The 14735-nt window shown below is 42.5% G+C and overlaps 1 protein-coding gene and 1 pseudogene across 14 annotated transcripts in view; one reads left to right on the forward strand and one right to left on the reverse strand.

Moving 5' to 3' along the window:
• Positions 1-14735, reverse strand: part of CCDC7 (coiled-coil domain containing 7) — a 568294-nt gene that overhangs the window by 174115 nt on the left and 379444 nt on the right. The window lies entirely within an intron of this gene.
• On the forward strand, positions 303-8592 carry LOC139438996 (STE20-related kinase adapter protein beta pseudogene; annotated as a pseudogene).

The following is a 14735-nucleotide window of genomic DNA, read 5'->3' on the forward strand; positions in this document are numbered from 1 at the left end:
GAGTAACTGCATTGGGGAAAAGGATATGATCAGACATTTCAGGGATTATTAAACACTGGCTCAGAAATGACATTAATTCCAGGAGACCCAAAATATCACTGTGGCCCACCAGTCAGAGTAGGGTTTATGGAGGTCAGGTGATTTGGAGTTTTAGCTCAGGTCTGTCTCACAGTGGGTCCAGTGGGTCCCCAGACCCATTCTGTGGTTATTTCGCAAGTACCAGAATGTGTAATTGGAAAGACATACTCTGCAACTGGCAGAATTCCCACAATGGGTCCCTAACTTGTGGAGTGAGGGCTATAATGGTTGGAAAGGCCAAGTGGAAGCCAATAGAACTGCCTCTGCCCAGCAAAATAGTAAATCAGAAGCAACACCAGATTCCTGGAGGTAATGCAGAGATTAGTGTCACCATCAAGGATCTGAAGGATGCAGGGGTGGTGATTCCCACCACACCCGCATTCAGCTCTCCAATTTGGCCTGTGCAGAAAACAGATGGATCTTGGAGGATGATAGTAGACTATAGTAAACTTAACCACATGGTGACTCCAGTTGCAACTGCTGTCCCATATGTAGTATCATTGCTTGAGCAAACCAACACATCCCCTGATACCTGGTATGCAGCTATTTATCTGGCAAATGCTTTTTTCTCAATTTCATTAGTAAGGGCCACCAGAAACAGTTTGATTTCAGCTGGCAAGGCCAGCAGTATATCTTCACTGTCCTGCTTCAGGAATGTATCAACTCTGCAGCCCTATGTCATAATATTGTCTGCAGGAACTTTATTGTCTCTCCCTCCCACAAGATCTCACACTGGTCCATTATATTGATGATATCATATTGATAGGCCCTAGTGATCAAGAAGTAGCAAAGACTATAGGCTTATTGGTAAGGCATTTGCATGAGAGAGGATGGGAGATAAATTCAACAACAGCACAGGGGCTTTCCACCTCAGTGAAATTTTTAGGTGTCCAGTGGTATAGGGCATGTTGAGATATTCCTTCTAAAGTGAGGGATAAGCTGTTGCATCCACCCACTCCTACAACCAAAAGGAGGCACAATGCTTAGTTGGCCTCTTTGGATTTTGGAAAAAACACATTCTTCATTTGGGTGTGCTACTCCAGCCCATTTACTGAGTGACCAGAAAAACTACTAGTTTTGACTGGGGACCGGAACAAGAGGAGGGTCTGTGACAGGTCCAGACTGTTGTATGACCTGCATTACCACTTGAGCTGAATGATCCAGCAGATCCAGTGGTGCTGGAAGTTTCAGCTGTAAATAGAGATGCTGTCTGGAGCTTTTGGCAGGCCCTATAGGAGAATCACAATGCAGAACCTTAGGAATTTGGAGCAAAGCCCTGCCATTCTCTGCAGATAACTACTCTTCTTTTGAGAAACAGCTTTTTGGCTTGCTACTGGGTCTTAGTAGAGACTGAATGCTTAACCATGAGCCATCAAGTTACCATGAGACCTGAGTTACCTGTCATGAATTAGGTATTGTCTGACCCACCAAACCAAAAAGTTGAATGTGCACAGCAGTACGCCACAATAAAGTGAAAACGGTATATACTAGATAGGGCTTGAACAGGTCCTGAAGGCATAAGTAAGTCACATGAGGAAGTAGCCCAAATGCCAATGATCACCACCCCTGCCATGTTAACTTTCTCTTTCCCAGTCCATAGCTTTGGCCTCTTGGGGAGTTCCTTACAATCAGTTGACTGAGGAAGAGAAAACTCAGGCCTGGTTTACAGATGGTTCCACCCAAAAGTGGACACCTGAAGCACTGCAGCCCTTTTTCGGAACATCCTTGAAGGAGAGTGGTGAGGTCAAATCCTCCCAGTGGCAGAATTTTGAGCAGTGCACCTGGTTGTTCATTTTGCTTGGAAGAAGAAATGGCCAAGTATGTGTTTGTACACTGATTTATGGGCTGTAGACAATGGTTTGGTGGGATGGACAGAGACTTGGAAGGAACATGACTGGAAAATTGGTGTTAAAGAGGTCTGGGGAAAAGGTATGTGGATAGACTTTTCTGAGTAGGCAAAAAACATGAAAATATTTGTGTTCCACATGATGCTCACCAGAGGGTGATTTCAGCAGAGGAAGATTTTAATGATGAGGTGGATAAGATAACCTACTCTGCGACTAATGCTCAGCCTCTCTCCCCAGTCACTCCAGTCATTGTCCAACAGGCTCATGAACAAAGTGGCCATGTTGGTAGGGATGGAGGTTATGCATGGACTCAGCAACATGGACTTCCCCTTACCAAGGCTGACTTGGCTACAGCCACTGCTGAGGGCCCAATTTGCCAGCAGCAGAGACCCACACTCAGCCAGCCCCTGATATAGCACCATTCCCCAAAGTGATCAGCCTGCTATCTGGTGGCAGGTTGATTACATTGGACCACCTCCACCATGGAAGGGGCAGCAATTTGTTTTAAATGGAATAGACATATCCTTTGGATATGGGTTTGCATTTCATGGATGCAATGCTTCTTCCAAAACTACCATCCATGGACTTACCAAATGTCTTATCTACTGCCATGGCACCCCACACAGCATTGCTTCTAATCAAGGAACCCATTTCACAGCATATGATGTGGGGGAATGGACATATGCCCATGGAATTCACTGGTCTTACCATGTTCCCCCATCACCCTGAAGCAGCTGGATTGACAGAAATGTGGAATGGCACTTTGAAGACTCAACTATGGTGCCAACTAGGTGGCAATACCTTGCAGGACTGGGGCAATGTTCTCTAGTGTATGCTCTAAATCAGTGTCCACTCTATGGTGTTGTTTCTCCCATAACCAGGATTCATGAGTTCAGGAAAAGAGGCAGGAATAGGAGTGGCACCACTCACTACTACCATTAGTGATACACTGGGAAAATTTTTGCTTTTGGGCCCTGCAACCTTATGTTCTGATGGTCTACAGGTCTTAGTCCCAAAAGGAGGAGTGTGGCCATCAGGGAACACAATGATTCCACTGAACTGGAAGTTAAGACTGCCACCTGGTCACTTTGGGATCCTTTTACCTCTGAATCAACAGACAAAGAAGGGAATTACTGTCCTGGCTGGTGTGACTGATCCTGACGATCAAGGGGAAATAGGGATCCTGCTGAGATGTGCATAAGTGCAACCCCTCTGATGACCTCCCAAATCATTTTGAAGTCTCTTAGCCATGTAAACTCATTTGTCTTTACCATTTTCCCCTTTTACTGAAGGTTGTTTTCTAGTGGCATCACCAGCTGGTGATTGGTAGTAATCCCTTGGCACCAGGGAGGCTCATCCTCAGGAGTCATGTCCCACACTGGGGGGAAGGTAATACTTTTACACGATGAGTTTGGCTTAGAGAGTGGCATTTGAGCAACATGGAGGCTCTCAGGAGGTAACTCTAGCACCCTACAGCTCTAAGACTAGCTGAAATTTTAGGCACACAGGCTCATAAGCATAGTCATCAGTATCAATGGCTCATCATAGGGCCATCCTTCTTCATTGGTCTTTGCCCTTGCACTTGGGGGATTTTGTTGTTTCATTGGGAAATGTGACAGAGCTCCCCTGGCTAGGAACTCAGCACTCCCTCAGTTGTCATTTGTAACTGTAACTTCTATGAAAATACACAATGAATATCTGAACATTTTTATATACCCTATATACATGCCCTGGAGAATTCCCTCCCAACCGTGTGCTCCCCCATCAGTAACACCCCATGTGTTCCTCCCCTGCCATGGCTGAACCCCTCTGTGGTCCAAAACTTCTTAAAAAATGAAGTCTAATATATTGCCAAATTCAATTAGTAGGAAAATGAAATAGTAATGATAAAGATTAGAAATAGAATACATACTAATTTAGAAAAAATAAAATAAAATAAAAAAATTAATTGGGGTATTAAAAAATGAAAAATATCATAAAATTTTGTTTTTGTCATTTTGCCTTTCATCACTGTAATAGGTGTTGCCCTGTAAGTACAGTTGCAAGGCAGTCTCTTTCATTCCTTCCTCAGCATCTACATCCTTTTTTAAAAAATTTTTATTTTGTCTTCAAAAAAGTTTTAGATCACAGTAAAATCACATATACAATATAGGGGACTCCCATATATCCAACATCAAACCCTTTTTTGCCCCTTCACCAGCAATGATATTTTTACATGTTCATGTTTTATTTGCTGTAGCTGATGTAAAGCTATTGAAACACAGCTACCAAACATGGTTCCAGTTTGGTTTACATTATGGTTTATATTTTCGACTGTACACTTCTCTAAATTTTTAGTTATGCTATGGTTTACATTATATGGGAACTTCTTATATTTTTAATGTAACATTTATTGTGATCTATGTATCTTTAAAAAAAGACAAATAAATAAAATTAAACAAAAAATTTTTAAAAAAGGGGGGATGAATAGGACTGACTGCATCTACATATTGAGGGTAAAGAAGAGTTTGCCTTAAATATACTAGATCCCCTAGGGTGTCTCCTAGTACTGACAAGCCCAGTGATTAAAGTCAATGGAGGAAAGTAGACTTGGCCCAGTGGTTAGGGCGTCCGTCTACCACATGGGAGGTCTGCGGTTCAAACCCCAGGCCTCCTTGACCCGTGTGGAGCTGGCCCACATGCAGTGCTGATGCACGCAAGGAGTGCCGTGCCACACAGAAGTGTCCCCGCATAGGGGAGGCCCACGCACAAGGTGTGAGCCCCGTAAGGAGAGCTGCCCAGTGCGAAAGAAAGTTCAGCCTGCCTAGGAATGGTGCCACACACACGGAGAACTGACACAAGATAACGCAACAAAAAGACACACAGATTCCTGTGCTGCTGACAACAACAGAAGCAGACAAAGAAGAACACGCAGCAACAAATAGACACAGAGAACAGACAACTGGGACAGGGGGGAAGGGGAGAGAAATAAATAAATAATAAATAAATAAATAACAAATAATAAAGTCAATGGAAAATTGCAACAACCCAATCCAAGCAGGACTAACAATGGTCTAGAACTTTCAGGAATGGAAGTTTGGGTCACCCCATTGGGCAAAGAACCATGGCCAGTTGAAGTGCTTGCTGTGGTAATGGGAACATGGAATGGGTAGTGGAGAAAGGTAGTGATAAATATGAACTTCAACTACATGACCAGTTACAGAAACAAGGACTGTAAAAGTCATAAATCTTTCTTCCTTGTTTCATTATGAGTATGATTGTATATGTACACAAAACATATTTCTTCATTTTTTTCCCAACCTATTCCCTTATCATATGACAAGTTTTATTACTTTTCATGTCATAACACTTAAGGATGTCAAGTTTCAGAGTGAATATTACCCAAGAACTTATACCCTATTCTATAGGGAATTAATGCATTTCTGGTTGTATGCAGGAGAACTGAACATTGTTAGGTGGAAATAGATATATATGCATATCTGTTATTGTTTTTACTTAGAGACTAAATATGGTTTAAGGTACTGTGTATGGTTGCTGAAGTAACAAGGAGTGGACTATGATGGTTAGGCGAATGTGTCAACTTGGTCAAGTAAATGTGCCCAGTTATTTGGTCAAGCAAGCACTAGGCTAATTGTAATACAAGGACATTTATAAGCTTTAGTCATCAGTGAGTTTACTGCATAGGTGGCTGATTACATCTACATCAACCAGGGAGACTGCCATTAGCAATGAGTGACAGTTTATCCAATCAGTTGAATGCCTTAAAAGGGGAAGTGAAATCAGCATTCAGAGAGAATTTCCTAGCTCATCTTAGGTAGCCAACATCTCTGGGAAACTCATCAAGGATCTTCATTGGACTTTAATCAGAGGCCCTGGTTTGCAGCCTACCTGCAGAACCTGGACTTGTGCATCCCCACGGTCATGTGAGAGACTCTTATAAAATCTCACACTATTTACAGATATCTCCTGTTGCTTCTGTTTCCATAGAGAATCCTGACTAATACAGTATATAATGTGGTTCATCTACCTAAACATATTGCTACAAAGGAATGCAAAATATACCTAGAAACATACATGGTTCAATTTCCAAGAAAAAAATTTTATTGTGGTAAAAACTTATTAAAAAAGATATCTAGTATGCTACATTTTCATACAAAAGAGGGAGGTACAAGAATGAAAGAGATACAAATGGGGAGATCCAAACCTGAACAAAAGGAGCAACAGGAAATATAAACGAGAAACCAAGCACTCGGTTACCTATAAAGAAGGTGTGCAGGAGTGGAGAGGGAAGTGGCTGGCAAATGCAGGGTATGTATATGGGAAGGAATAATACTACTCTAGAAAAATCATCTGTAACTTTTATTTTTGGAAGTAGCTCAAAGTTTGATTTGTTCAGAAACAAAATTAAATTAAGAAGAAAAAGAAGGTAGAACAAAAATTGATAGGGAAGCAGCCTTGGCCCAATATATAGAGCATCTGCCTACCACGTGGGAGATTCGCGGTTCAACCCCCAGGCCTCCTTGACCGTGTGGAACTGGCCCACGTGCAGTGCTGATGCGCGCAAGGAGTGCCCTGCCACGCAGGGGTGTCCCCCACATAGGGGAGTCCCACACACAAGGAGTGCATCCTGTAAGGAGAGTCAGTCACCCAGTGCGAAAGAAAATGCAGCCTGCCCAAGAATGGCACAGCACACACAGAGAGCTGACACAACAAGATGATGCAACAAAAAGTAACACAGATTCCTGGTGCTGCTGATAAGGATAGAAGTGGTCACGGAAGAGCACACAGCGAATGGACACAAAAGCAGACAACTGGGGGTGGGGGTGGGGGTGGGTTGAGGAGAGAGAAATAAAAAAATAAATAAATCTTTAAAAAAATTGATAGCAAACTTAAATACAGGAGCATACTTGAGGTTAAAAAAAAAACTAATTCAAGTGCACAAATTATAAAGAACACAGATATTTCCATATACCCTCATGCTTGGGAACAAGTGAAGGGAGTGAGGAATGAGAGAAATCAAGAAATCATTTTAGTAGATTTATTTTTATGGTATTATGATCTAAGAAATTCTGAAACAATTTCAGAAATATTATAAGATTTAGCCAGTAAGAGAATTGGATGATTTTGCAAATCAAGATTCACACTGTGGGGATTTCCAGGTGGGCCCCTGTCCAGTCGCACTGCACTCCAATGCCCAGTGGCCTATGCAGGGAGCTTGCCTAGTATGTTCAGCTGCCTCAGAAGAGTATCTGGCAGTGGTTGCCACCAGGGATATTTCATCTTGAAGATAAAACAAATCTTCTACTTTGGAAGAGATGCATTTTTTCACTCTCTGTGAACTAAAGCAATTCAGGGTCTCTTTTGGGTTGTTTCTGCACTTCCTGATAATGAGATGACTCACTCAGACCTGGAAAGGAGTCTGATACCAGTCTCCATCAATACCTTCAGTTCTAATAGGTGTGGAAACTGTTCCTCAAGCCAACAGCGCAGACACCTTGTACCTGCTTCTAGCTGTAGACCACTTGAGGCAAGAGCACAGGCATAAAATATTCCTCACAGGTTGATAAGCAACCTTTTTCTGCTTTCCTCCTCCATCTACCAGGACCACTGACATTTTTCACTATGAAATCAAGTGAAAATAGGAAAAGGATTTGACAACTTGACTTCTGTTCACCTTACAAGGCATGCTCCTATAGGTACACTGGTGATTATAAAGTTACAAATCTGGAAAACTGCATTGAATAACACCTGAAAGCTTTATAGAAACATTGATTCTATTCCACTTTTTCTGGCTCCCCATTATTACAACTTAATGGACATTTCCACCATTGGCATCTGGATTTGGGTTATTTCCTCATTTATGCCCTATGGTTCAGCAAGACAAACCTTGAGGACTTACTCCCAGGGAATGAGTGAAACTTTAATAAGAATCATTCTTTTTGGAGCAGTGAGAGGGTTGGACTCTCTGCACCAAAATGGCTGTATTCACAGGAATAATAAAGCCAGCCTTATCCTCATTTCCGGTGTTGGCCTAGTGACCCTCTCTGGCCTTTCCCATTTGCATAGTTTGATTATGCACAGGCAGAGGCACAGGGCTGTGCATGATTTCCCACAGTTCAGCACATCTGTGCAGCTGTGGCTAAGTCCAGAGATACTGAGATAGGGTTTACATGGATAAAATTTGAGGTCAGATATTTACAGTGTTGGGATTATAGCCCGTGAATTAGCCAGTAGGCAAGTACATTTCCAGGTCCTACATAGGAGTCAGATGCTGTTACAGAAACTGGAAGATCCTCTTTATAATGTCACTATTTTTCCTCAGTTGGAACCCAGAATGAGAAATTCCCAGTCAGGTGTAGACTCTGGCATTGGAGAAAGAATCCTTGTGTCCAGTGGAATGTGCACAGTAAATTATAACAAACTACAAATGCCATCCTCAAAAACTTTCTCTCCTGCCTTCTTTTGCTTAGTACAACTGTTTGCAGGAGGAATCTGAGAAAAGGCCATCAGCAAGCATTTATTGCCCATGTATTCTTCAAAAAGATGAAAGGATTCAATACTTGCACAGTTGCCTGCTGCTTACGGCAAGCCACCAATAGCAGGGCCTCCAGTAGTACCTTGGACTGAGTCAGAATGTGCTTTGCTTCATGAAAAAGACTCAAATTAAGAATTACAGGGCTTCCTAATGATTTGATGTCCTATATACTTGACACTTTCTTCTTCCTGTATTTTCTTCTGCATTGCTTTTTACAAATATCAGAATTATACTTGAAAATAAAGTTGGTGCACTAGAGAACCATTTAAAACCACTTTGTTCACAGGGGCATATATACAGCCCCCTTATTTAGCTCAGAGTATCATCATAGCTCCAGAAAACTTAGAATTATTAATCTAGCATCTAGATACATTTAGTGTGTTCTATTCTTGTACTTTTCCCTGAACTGTGAACAACTCCTTTCTTGATCTTTCATTATAATTTTTTTTTTTTTACCTTGCCTCTCTCAACTCTTTTTTTTTTTTTTATTAATTTTTTTATTTTTTATTGACTTTTTACATTAAAAATATATATGTGAGGTCCCATTCAACCCCACCCCCCCACCCCCCCTCTCCCCCCCCCCCAACAACACTCGTTCCCATCATCATGACACATCCATTGGATTTGGTAAGTACATCTTTGGGCACCTCTGCACCTCATATACATTGGTTCACATCATGGCCCATACTCTCCTCTATTCCATCATGTAGGCCCTGTGAGGATTTACAATGTCCGGTGATTACCTCTGAAGCACCATCCAGGGCAGCTCCATGTCCCGAAGATGCCTCCACCTCTCATCTCTTCCTGCCTTTCCCCATACCCTTTGTCCATTATGTCCACTTTTCCCAATCCAATGCCACCTCTTCTATGTGGACACTGGATTGGTTGTGTCCATTGCACCTTTATGTCAAGAGGAGGCTCAGATTCCACCTGGATGCTGGATGCAATCCTCCCATTTTCAGTTGTAATCACTCTAGGCTCCATGGTGTGGTGGTTGTCCTTCTTCACCTCCATCTTAGCTGAGTGTGGTAAGTCCAATAAATCAGATTGTAGGTGCTGGAATCTGTTGAGGCTCAGGATCTGGCTATCACATTGTCAGTCCAGAGATTCAAATCCCCTAAATATATCTTAAACCCCAACATTAACTGCACCTCCAGCACATTAGCATGAAAGTCTTATGAAGGGAGATCCCATCTGAGTCCAGATTCATCACACATAAACACCATTTCCAAAGAGGGGCCATCTGCCCTGGTAGTTAACCCCATCGGCCATGACCATAACTCCCATGGGTCTCTTTAGCCCTCAAAGGAACCAATATCTGGGGGTTGTATCTGCTTTATCTGTCTCTCTGACTCTGCTCAGTTGTGCATGAGGGCAAACCTTCTGCCAGCCTCCAGACTCTTTTTTAGAAACTCGTAGCCATATAAACTCATTTCTCCTTTCCATTTCCCCCTTACTTTAGGTCAAACAGCATTTTAAAGTCATGGTATTTTATGTAGACATGGATATTCTGCTGATCCGCATTGAACCTTCCGTATAAGGTCATTTTCCAGTTGCATCATCAGTTGGTAGTTGATAGTGGTCCCTCGTTGCCAGGGAGGCTCATCCCCGGGTGTCATGTCCCACGCTGGGGGGAAGGCATTGCATTTACATGCTGAGTTTGGCTTCGAGACTGGCCACATTTGAGTAACATGAAGGCTGACAGAAGGAAATTCCCAGGCACAAAGTTGCTCTAGGCCTTGTTATTATTTTGGGTTTATCAGCTCACAAGCATAGTCATTAGTATCAGGGGCTCACTGTTGAACCCTCACTCCCTCCCGGTCCCCACCACTGTACCTGGGAGACTGTCGCTGCTCCCCTAGGGACCACGACAGAGCACCACTGGCCGGGAACCCAGTACCCCCCCTACTGTGGTTTTTAATTGTTGCCACTATGAGTATATCCAAACATTACCATGCACCCTGGACATATGTTCTGTACAGCTCCCTGTCAGTCATATATCATCTGTCATTGGTATCCCATACCAGTATCCCTCCATTGCCATTGTTGAAACACTCTGTGATCCAGAACTCCCCGAAATTTGAAGCCCAATATAATGTCATGGTCCCTTACTAGGGAATGGCATATAGGGATGAGTTTAAAGGATAGATAAAGAACTTGGATAAAGTTAGATAAAGAACTTAGATAGAGAATGTTGACTTGAAAAAATTCCACATCCTATTTTTTTCTTTTTTTTTTTTTCTTTTTTTTTTTTTTCCCCCCCCCCCCCTAATTATTCAGCTTTTCTTCACAGGAGTCCTAGACCACAGCAATGTATATATATAATATACAGCACTCCCACACATCCACCAGAAAACCTTTTCCCTTCCACAGTGATACTCTTACGCCCTATTCATATCATATTTACTTAAAGTGATGTACAGAGTCTGAGACATTAGCTTTCTAACAAGGTGACATCTGTGTTTACATTATGGTGCATACTTTAGGATACACAGTTCTTTACATTTTTAGTTATCCTATGTTTTACATTATGGTTTACATTATCAGTCTGTCATCTCCTATATGTTATGGTGTAATATTACATGTTTTATATCCATCCTTGTGTACTCTCAAGAAACTCCTCTCTTACCCCCCATTTACTTTGGTTCCACACATTTAACGTCCATTTTCCCTTCCACCTTGGTGCCCTCAGTGATAGCCAACCTCCGTTTCCTGAGGAGCCACTTCCAGAGATAGATGGAATAGTGTTCATCGCCTAACTTGCTCAACTGCCCCAATGCCCTGGGAGCCACCCTTTCTCTCGAGGGATAGAGTTCCCTCTATTGGATGGCATTAGTCCTCCCCAGGATGTGGGTCCACCCCCACTCTCACTACTTGGGTTTCTACCCCATGGTGTCACCCACTCTGGCAGAATGAGCATTTAGACATTCCCCAGGAGCCCGTCCTGCATCAGACCCTCCCCTCCGAGCATTCTAAACAGGTAACCCTCTTCATTATATTTTGATATGATTTTCTCGGCATTTTACTCTCCACCAACACCTGACCCTCTCCTGGTTCGTATGCTACCCCTCCCTCCCCCCACTTTTGGGCAACGTTACCCACCCGTCCCTCCCCAGCCACCCTCAAACCCGCAAAGCCCCAAGCAAAGGCAACCCCTTGCCCCCCTTTTATCTCTTCTTTGTGTTCATACTTACCACCATCTCGTCTTAAATTCCACCCCTGCAGACATCGGCTCATATCCTTCCTCCACCCTCCGATTTCCTGCAAGCCTATCGTTCAGTCTCTTGCTATCTAGGGCAGCAATCTTTCATTATAATTTTTGAGACAGTGATTTTCTTCAGCTTGTTGCTGCCCTTAGGGGAATGAGCTGTCAGAGGACATTACTTCCAAGGACATCTTTTCCTTACCAGATTAAGTATGCTTTTTGATCAGCTATCATTCGACGAATATGCTAGGATATCTTGGCACCAAACCCTTTTTGGTACAATGGAAAATGTACATACTTTCCCATTTTCTTTCTTTTTTTTTTTTTTTAAAGATTTATTTATTTATTTATTTATTTATTTATTTAATTCCCCCCCTCCCCCGGTTGTCTGTTCTCTGTGTCTATTTGCTGCGTCTTGTTTCTTTGTCCGCTTCTGTTGTCGTCAGCGGCATGAGAAGTGTGGGCGGCGCCATTTCTGGGCAGGCTGCACTTTCTTTCCCGCTGGGCGGCTCTCCTTACGGGGCGCACTCCTTGCGCGTGGGGCTCCCCTACGTGGGGGACACCCTTGCGTGGCAGGGCACTCCTTGCGCGCATCAGCACTGCGCATGGGCCAGCTCCACACAGGTCAAGGAGGCCCAGGATTTGAACCGCGGACCTCCCATGTGGTAGACGGATGCCCTAACCACTGGGCCCAAGTCCGTTTCCCCCATTTTCTAAAGTTGATACTTAAAGCAACCTCAAACTGAGCCTCTACACTTCAAATGATTCAATTGAAATACACAGAGAAGTCATAATTTGCATTCGGTAAAGGAGCTAAAGTTACCCTTTTCTACCTACATAAATTATAGATCAGAAATTCATACACATTGTGGGAGCTTAATAAAGATTTACTGAAATGAAAAAAAAAAGAGGCATACTGTGGAATAAAGGTCATACACATAATCAATTTAGGAAGGCAGGGAGAAGCACAGAGACATTTGACTGGAAATTAGGTATTAGTTAGTACTCAAGGTATCTAAATATTTCCTGCCCATACATTAGCATGTACACAAGCACACATGCATTCATATATACATGTGTTTATGAATATGTTTTTATATGTGTTTTCTATGTATATAAGTGTATGGATGTGTGTATTATTATATTTGTATGTGTACACTTATGTCTATGTACATGAATATGTATATATAACAAGTGGACAATTTCAGGCAAATGTTATGTGAGATCTTCAGGTGCATTTTGGGCAATTAACAGGCATCACCAAGCACTACCCTGACCCATCCTACCAGCCCTGCTCTTCAGCATATCTGCATTTTTAATGGGGTCTGCCATTCTAAAGTTTCCGTACAAGGTAGTTGGGACCATGGTAGAGACTCTGTTCTAACACCATTACCAAGACCACCTTATCTGGGGCCTTGAGGAAACATTTCTTTACATGTGCTTTTCAGGACTGAGAGAACCACTGGTCCTTCTTTTGGCTCCTGACTCCTAGACAAGCATGGCAGGTAAGTGAAAATAGAGATACAACCTACGTGCAAAGGCTATGGAAGAAATTACTTGCTACTGACTAAGGTTCTCCTGAGATTGGGCCAAACATCTTCAGAGATATTGAAAGTTAACCTGCATACAAACACTTACTAGCTGTCAGCAGGTTTTGGGGGCCCATGAACAGGCTGGATTGCAGCTAGTTTTGATAACTATGGATTTAACAAAAACAACAAAAACATAGAGCCATTCAGAATCACTTCACCCAGTAACCTGAAGAGAATATGGGGTCAGGTTGGTTCATCTCCACAATATGGATGTATCTTATTAAACTCAGTGGTAACTCTTTGTAGTGTCTCCATGGAACCCTTTACTGAATGTGCCCTGAAAGTGGCTCCGGGAAGAGTCAGGAAGGCAGGACGATAAGAGTAAAAGGAAACCCAAGATTTTCCTTCCTCAGGGTGATACTCTTCAGGCACCAATAGACAAGGTTCACCCATAATGAGTTCTGTGCCACAAAGAAAATAGGCTCTGTGAATTACCCAGACAGTCCACTGGGTCTAAAATGATGGAATGAGAACAAAAGATGATGAAGTTGTTAATTATACACAGATTTAGGTTGCAACCAACTGATTCTGCTCATTATCTAGAATGACTAAACTTCCTTATAAGTCAGGACAATCGGTCCACTGCCCAATCTGAATCTTAAGTAATACCTAAGTATGGTTAAAGAAGCTACTACCACAACCACAAAAGTTTACAGGTACAGGGAGAGTTGTAAACATGGTATTAGGGCTACATCTCTTGGATCACCAGGTAAAGGCATTCCCAAAGAATCTCTGCATCTGCTTACTCAACATTGGAGTCTCAAAGAATTCATGGACAGGTACTGAGCCATGGGTGTCTAAGAGGAAGCCCCATTAAAGTTTGCAAGGATTGGCTTCTATGATGAACACAAATGCCAGTGTTTCTAAAGCTTCCAATGAAACTGCAGATGATTCTGAGAGATTTTCAAGCTTTCAACAAATCTATGGACTTTTAAACACAAACAAAACTAGAGGTTAGGCCAAGGTCCCTCTTTCCCCAGGATGATTGGCCACCACAGGTCAGGGGCAGAGTTCAATGCAAGGTGGGATTGAATTGCACACTTAGGCCTTCTGGTTACCAGTTCACAAATAACTGTGATACCCACTTTTCCTACCACTAGCATGAATGAGAAATGGATAATGCTTTCTAATGTGGGGTCTGTACAACCACCATCAGCACCCTTTCCCAGAACTGCCTTATGGGTGGAACCTTCAGGACCCAACAAACATCCGTAGTTATGATCCCTGCTAATGATACATTGTTAGTATTAATGAATTGTCTATTAGCAGCCCCACTCACATTGACCGCATGCTTTGATGGAATACTGTACTTAGGGCCATTTTCCCAGACACGTGCATGACTGGGACCCTATAATACTATCTGTAAATAGTACCAGTGTCTCCAAACATCAGTATTGACAGTCTATGGAAAAAATAAATCACTTCACATTGCTAATTTTAAGGAGGTCAAATTCTTGTGGGATTATATCTCTACTCAA

The sequence above is a fragment of the Dasypus novemcinctus genome, chromosome 5 (genome assembly GCF_030445035.2).
Source record: "Dasypus novemcinctus isolate mDasNov1 chromosome 5, mDasNov1.1.hap2, whole genome shotgun sequence".
Taxonomy (NCBI): domain Eukaryota; kingdom Metazoa; phylum Chordata; class Mammalia; order Cingulata; family Dasypodidae; genus Dasypus; species Dasypus novemcinctus.